At 39.2% G+C, this 8,019-nt stretch overlaps 1 protein-coding gene across 4 annotated transcripts in view; it reads right to left on the reverse strand.

The window, feature by feature from the left end:
• Positions 1-7,717, reverse strand: part of pitpnm2 (phosphatidylinositol transfer protein, membrane-associated 2) — a 65,363-nt gene extending 57,646 nt beyond the window's left edge. For all 4 annotated transcript variants that reach the window (XM_084400129.1, XM_084400127.1, XM_084400128.1 and 1 more), the window contains exon 1: positions 7,001-7,717. The gene's annotated coding sequence lies outside the window, so the exon portion shown is untranslated. The remainder of the gene's footprint in view (positions 1-7,000) is intronic.
• Between the last annotated feature and the right edge of the window lie 302 nt (positions 7,718-8,019).

Consider the following 8,019-nt stretch of genomic DNA (forward strand, 5'->3'; position numbering starts at 1 on the left):
CAGTCACAAGAATTTTTTGTGTGTGAATATTTTCCATCGTTAGTTCATGTTAACTAATGTAGGCTAGTTCACTAATGTTAACAAATAAAACCTTATTTTAAAGTGTTAGTACTTAGGCTAATGGTCTTAAAAGTACATTAAAATCAAAGCAATATTTACAATGTTGATTCATTTTACATTGTCAGCAAAAAGAATATATATATAGCCTACACCAGCATATATTTATTAGTCAGTTCTTTAAGTTCAGTGGAGGCGACACCATCAATCAAAGTCACAGTGGGTGTGAACACACACCCTAATACCATTAGTGTCCATCCAAGTGCAAAAAAGTGAGAAATGTACAGTTTCTTCTCGCTATGTTCGGAGCTCATAATGGCACAAACCACACAACCATGGACCCATTTGTTACCAAGATTAGGAACCTATTAAGACCAACTGGCCATTTCCTGATTGCATTCATTAATAATAGCGCTCTGCTTTGTGGAGAACGGCTATTGCCCGCACACAAACAAAAACCTGAAGTACTGATGTCACAAAAGAGGTTGAAGCAGGTAAGTCTGTACTAATAGAGTGGTCCTTTCAGTGTTATTGCCTTTCCAAGTCTATTACTGTAAGTGGGGCGGACAAACACTATTAAAATTTCAAAAGACACTGACGTTTGGCTTTGCCGTCACAAGCAGCATGAGCGCAATAACGCTTGGGGATGGTCCATGCAACTTTTCCATTTGTGAAATTGGGACGAGGTCAGCGGATGGTAACATTTCAACACACAGAGGCTTCTGATGTGTTTGAAGGGAGAGTTCACCCTCAAATTAAATTCAGTCAATATTTAGGCTACTCGCCCACGTCAATCCAAGCCATACCTGTCAACACTCCCGTTTTTCCTGTGTTTCTCCCGTTTTTTTAGCCTTATCTCGTTATTTCTCCCGGGAAACTCCCGTAATTTGCATGGCCCAAACTCCTTTATGAATAATCAGACCAATGTGTTTGTCTAATGTTGACCAGTTGCCAGCTCTTGTATTAAATGCATTATATTCACACACACACCATATACAATTTCAACCCGTTTGCCACCTCAACCTGGCAACCTATAACCCAGTTGCGCAATCGCAGAAAGTTCAACCCGAAAGCGAGCCGATAGACATGGCAAGTGAAGGTCCCCGCAAAGAAACCGAAGTAACGTTACAGTTGTAAATTTCAACAATGTTGGACGCAACAATTTACGTACATCTTACCCAGTCTCATTGTTTCTGTGATGTTTTGTTGTAATAAAATTACAAATAAAAAATATCAAGAAATATTAATAAATTATGTTTTCATTTATGGGTATTGCAATGTAAATAATACACTTATCACCGGCAGTACACTTAACAGCATGAGCCTACAACAAAGGTGACAAAAACACTATTAAAGTAATATGACTTGGACACTATATTCAAAGTAGGGCTGAACAATTAATCGAATTTCTAATCGCGATTACGATTACGGATGCCATGATTACGTAGTCGTTCAAAACAGCAACTACAAAAAAAAAAAAAAAAAAAAAAAAAAAAAAGCCGCTTACATTATTCTGCGTCGTGTGTTTAGACCATGTTACATTGTGAGAGGCGAACCACGACTACTCCAGAGAACCCAGCACAATAGGAACTTTCCTGTCCTGTCAGCCGCTATACAATGCGGTACGTTAGCGCGCACTCTTCAGTTGTAACGTTACGCGCAAATGCGGCGGAGCGCGCTGTATATCGCTTCACTATAAAGCGCAAAATAAACTACAAGCATGCAACGTCGTTACGTTTTAAATTAGAAAAAAAACCCCGCTTTGTCCATATTCAGTATCTGCGGTCAGATGAGCTGCCTGACAACATCTAAATAACAGCCTAAATAACGATAGAATAATAACACTGACATATAGCCTGACTCAGGCTTCTATCGTTATTTTCATAACTTGTTACTAAATAAAAAGTCTCTCACCTCAGACAAACGAAATTTCATGTCCTGTCAGTCGTTATACTGCGCTCGTAGACGGCACTCATTGTAGTATCACCATGGTAACTTGTTTCCATAACCCTAAAATGCCACTTATTGTTTTTTTTGTATATTTTTTAATGACTGTGGAGCCTCATACCAAGATTGTATTAACAAAAACTAGTTTGGGACTGCTATTTAATAGCTTAACTTCATAGGCCTACTCTTTATTTATCAGTATTAGTCAAATTCTTACAATTTATTTGTATATTAAGTAAAGGGGGACAGTACTTGTGTATGTCAACAATTTTTGTGTAAACAAATGTATTATAATAGGCCTATATAATTCCTAAAAAGGTGGGTTTGCAGCTTGATGACCATGAGGAAATGTGGGTCCTGTTGTGAACTTAGAATCGAAAGACCAGGAGACTTGGTTGTTTCTTCAGCAGGATTCTTTATTGAGAACACGAGCTGTCGGTAGCTGCAGTCACCAAGTCTGACTGAATGTATTTCACTTACAGTTTATATACATTTAGGGGCAGGAACCAAAATGAGACAGGTCTCGGAACCTGTTCTAGACTGAGAGTGCTGCCCACCCTAATTCACTCAGCATATCTATTCAACTGCTGAGACCCGAGTACAGGACTGGCAGGACTCTCTTGTTAAAACACAAACTCCAAGAGTTTCAGTAAAACAGGACTGACCAGAGTCGTTTGCTAGAAAACTCTGATAATCATAATTTATACCTAACCTTAACATGCTAAATTCAATGTGAACCTAAATTAAGCATTTTAATAAATCTGGATTTCCACAGTCCCAAGACCAAACTATTCAAAACATCATTCAATGTAAATTGTGATAATCGTAATTTAATTACAATTTCAAGGGAATAATCGACAATTATGATTTTTGTCATAATCGTGCAGCCCAAAGCCATGATAAGGAATTAATATTAGCTTTGAGAGCTGCAGATTTTAGGTCAATAATATTTCAATTCATCACACGCCTTCAAAAGACTGGAAATATAATGCACAAAATTCTCCTTTTGTGTTCCATAGAAAAAAATAATCAACTTCGATAAGACATGAGGCCGAGTAATTTTCATTTTTGGGTGAACTATTCCATTGAGATCCCATGATCACTCTTGTCGGGTTACGGATCCTCATCCTAGCCATCTAAAACAGATCTAAATCCAGATGCCGTTCCTCTTGTGGACTGCGGGAATCAACTCTTCCAGATCAGCTGAGCTGACTAATGAGCAGAACAGGGAATAGAGATGTCGATGGAGATGGTATGGTTATTTGTAACTTTCCGCAAAGTTATATAAAAACACCCAAGCATATGCCCACACAGCTCTTCTGCCAACACCAACACATTTCCTGCTACTGTACGCTTATTACCGAGCACAAGGGGTATATGTGGAAGCGGAGATACCAGTGGTGCCCAGTGGAAACGTTTGCCAAGAAAATCCAGCAAGAAATAGAACAGAACGCATCAATGCCAGAATGACTGATGAGATGATTCTCCCCCCCCCCACAAGAATACTCAAGGAGATCCGGAACAAGCTATACTAAACATGATACAAAGCGCTCGCACATAAACCTACACACTTCATTTATTAATGGTCTCACCTGAGAGATATAGTGTCTGGAGATGAGAGGGTCGAGCGTCTCTGTTACACTCTCTGCCTGCTCGAGGGAAAAGTGCTACTGTTACACGGGTTAACAGATTCCACTGTACACCAATGACTGTCAGTCATATCACGCGTATGAACACAATCTCTAGGATTGAACCATATAGGGCCTTTAAAATGAAGATATCAACAAAAAAAAATAGTAAAGAACCAGAATCTAAAAGGATATTAAGATATCTTTAATACTTTACATTTAGTCATTTAGCAAACGGCATTGCTCAGAGTAGCATAAGCCAGACAAGGGAGGATTTAAGGAAAAGGAAATAAAATAAAATTCTTATCAGGTTACATGCTCACGGAAACTGAGTTTTCAGTTATCTTGAATGTTATCAGGGATCCTGCATTCCGGATGAGGGTGGGGAGATCATTCCACCAGCATGGAACTGTGAATGAGAAGGTTCTGGAAAGTGATTTTGTTGGTTCTCTGTGATTGAACCACGAGCCGTCGCTCATTGACTGATCGTAGGCTTCTGGTAGGGATGTAGATTCGTAGGAGCGAGTGAAAGTAAGAGGGAGCTGAGCCTGTGGTAGATCTGTAAGCAAGCGTCAATGTCTAATACTTCTTGAGGTACAGACATGCAAACTTGGGGCAAAAAACACAAGAAGTGCTTTTTCCTATTTTTGAACTGTCACTGTTGGTATATAATGCAACAAAGATTGCTAAAGTCAACAGATTCAACCTACAGGATCTCTGATCCTGCCATCTTTCTAAAGTCATTTTTGCCCCATGTAATTTGACTCCAAATCTCAGGTGAAAATTGTCATTTTGTGTAGACTAGACACCGTTTAAAGATCGGTTGTTTATGGTTGTAATTATAAAATGAACATGTAAAAAAATACAATTAACCTAAAAATCAACTTATGTGCAATTACATCATGTGTTATAAGCTACTTTACATTGGCTTCAGACATAGCACATTTTTATATCATATTAGTTTTAAAGTCTACTGTTTTGTACAAAGCTATATTATACTGCTTTGATTTGCTACCAGACATGCATTTGTCATCTTTTCAAGTATTCAATTCAGCCGATTATCAAAAAATTGTATTTCAAAAATGTTATGTAATATATAACATTTTTGGGTTGATTTTCCAGCAAAGATAACTAGCCTATATTGTAATATACCCAGTCAAACCATGGTAACATTTTACCCAAGAAAATTAAAAAAAGCCATTGTTACGAAAGCACAGAACAGGCTCTTTCACAGTAATAACACAATGGATGACAAACTTCCTGGCCCATATGAACACACGTATGTTTGGTAGCAGCTTTGTGGTCCCTCGGTTGCCTTGTTTGGAGGGAATACATTTCAGTGTTTACTATGTGGCTATAAATAACAAGGTGCAACTGTGTAGTGTCGGCCCGTTGTTTGGCTTCCCTCTCTTTCCGGTGTGGCAACAACCCGCAGCTGACGGTGTCGGGGTCATATCGGCATGCTGTCATGAGCCTGGCAGCGGCCTGCCTCGCCACCGTCCACCCATACATCCCTGCCAGAGCTACAGCCATTAGCAAGCGTTCTCCGGCCGGGGCGGAGGGGGGGGAGGCAATCAATACTCTGACTCATTCTTTCTACGATGGCTGCTTCATAACAGGATTCATTAAGGACAAACCTAATCATTTTGGCAAGATAATTAGATACTGGGAAGCATTTTTTCCCCTCCATCGATGTGCTCGAAAAGAACATGGCAAACTATGAGGTCTCGCTAACTAAAAATGTAGGTTGTTAGCGAAAGGGAGTGTCCTGCGCGAAGGCTCCGAAGTGGAATAGCAGCTAAAATTAACAATTCCATGACAAGATAATTGTGACCCTGCAATTGAGACATAAAGAACGTCCTAATTATCTTGACAAGACTGAAATTATTACTGGATGATGCAGGACTGTGTTCGATATGTTTATTAATCAAAGACATGATCGAGGATGGAACCACAAATTTAGGACTGGGGATCAAATGTAAAAAATGTAGAATTAACTACTGGATGGATGGATGGATGGATGGACGGACATGATAGATAGACATACGGATGAATAGATAGATAGATAGATAGACGGAATAAGCCAAACTATATCCAAAACTATGTTTTACACAAACTCTTTTTGCCTCTGAGCAACAAAACCATGAAGGCTTTCTAATCTTTAACCATGTAAGGTAATTCTAACATTTGATTAACTTTTGGTATCCAACAGACCAAGACAAACAAGGTCATCAAGGAAACAACCACCCAAAAATGGACAATTATTAAAAGGACATGCACACAGAAATAGTGTCATGTCTGTGCCATTTATATAACCAGCCTTTTGAGACCGTTTTCTCACATTAAGAAAATCATACTGCAGAATTTATATTTACAAAAACAAACTTTAGAGCTTAGCTTAATTTCAACAATGTATATACAAAACAGAAATGTAACTGGCCTTTCCTGGCCTTTTAAAGGGCACCTTCCCACCATAAGAAGTTTTTTCCTGACTGTGGGAACAGTGTTAACTGTGAATAAAAAATCTTGACATAAATAAAAAAGTTATATCACTTATTTACAGCACAGAATCACTTATATTAGGTATTCATCTGTTAGGCTATATGGATGTACAGTGGATGTCACTTGTAAAGTTCACTAATCTTCTTCAACCAGGTAGGTTATCTCTAAAAGCTAATTAACTTTGATGGACCGTCAGTAAGAGGTCACAAATTCAACACCCTAATAATCAAATTATATATCTCATAACCAGGTTTCCTGAGGTAATTCACTTAGGCAAAAATGATCCATTTCCATGCCCATCAATAAACTACACAGAAATAGAAATAAGTAAGGCTCTTTAAAGATATCTTGCCAACTATCCATGAGCATATAAATAAACTCAATGCGAACTCAAGACACTGAATAGGTAATTATTACAGGTAACGTTCAAGGAGTTTGACTACATATCAAACTGTGATAAGTGATTTGACTGTCCAGCGATAACCTTCATTAACTATTCATGCTACCGTGAAGATTGGCCAATTTATGAATCCCATCTAATCTAGACAACTGTAAAAGACTGAAGATAAGACTAAAATTACAGCATCTAAATAATACAATAATCTCTTCCACAATTAATTAACCCCTTTAAGACTCACATACATTAATCTCATTATAGCTCCCAAATGGTTCGTTTAAATAGGGCAATCCGTTTAAGAAAAATCAGGATTTATGGCGTTTAATTATCTATTTTGGTCACGAATGAAGGCCGTGTGACTAGCTTACTCGCAAGCGACCGTTAAAATCAAAATAATGAACGTTAAGAATTACATTTCAAATGTGACAACCGCGCGAACAGATATTTCGCGCGCTTTGTTATTTCTTACCTTCGGCGCGGAGTTTTAGCTCAAATCGGCTCTTATCAGAGCGACGTGGCCATCAATATCCGGCGGCTTCAGCTCACACACATCCCCGCTGCAGGTCGAGGTGTCTGCCGGTCGCTGCAACGCAATTTCCTCGCGCTGTGTAGTAAGCAAGCAGCTGGCTACCGGTTCATCCGACTAAATAAAACAGGAAAGCAGGCCAACACTGTCCTCCATGCAATCAAATATAAAGTCCTGTGGTTTTAAAATAAGAACGTACAACTGAACTGACAGTCCAAAACATACACACGTCAAAGAGGAAGTGACAGGACTGGTTAAACCACACTAGAGCTCGAGCTCGGCTGTCACTGCCTTTGCACTGTTGTTTTCAGCATATAGAGCAGCGGGAGAGAGGCTTCCTGCATCATTATATCCGCTGCAGCTGATCTAGTGGATCCTTTAAAAACAGCAGGCAGAAAAACTGTACAGGTATGCTGATCCGTGCATTTGCGTGACGTCCCGTGGGTTCTGTGGATCTATTTAAAGCTTATGTTCTTTTTCAAAACCTTGACCTAGCTTTTCAGTGCGTGCACGTCCTTTCCTCCTTTCTATATTTACCGAAAGTGCGAGCAGCAGCATCATTTCTGGTCTGATATCATTGGATGGTAAATTCGCCTCTCCCCTTCCTCTAGACTAGTCTAGGCCGTTATTTTTTCCATCGCTGTAGCGCCCCCTGACGGCGGCCTGTGGTAGTGCGATAGCTAAATCGACGCTGTGTGTAAAAGTTCTGAGGTAAAATTCTGTCATTGTTTACTCACCATCACGTTGTTCACAATCCATATCCATGTCTTTCTTCTGTGGAACACGAAGGGAGATAATTTGTCTTCTTTGGAGATAAAAGTCCATACAATGGAAGTGGATGGGGACTAGCTGCCCAAAAAGTATCGCGAATGTAGATTGAAATTTAAAGGGATAGTCTACACATAAATAAAAAATCATTTAACTCACCCTTATGTCATTTCAAAGCCGGTTTTCATGTTTCT

The sequence above is a fragment of the Rutilus rutilus genome (genome assembly GCF_951802725.1).
Source record: "Rutilus rutilus genome assembly, chromosome: 25".
Taxonomy (NCBI): domain Eukaryota; kingdom Metazoa; phylum Chordata; class Actinopteri; order Cypriniformes; family Leuciscidae; genus Rutilus; species Rutilus rutilus.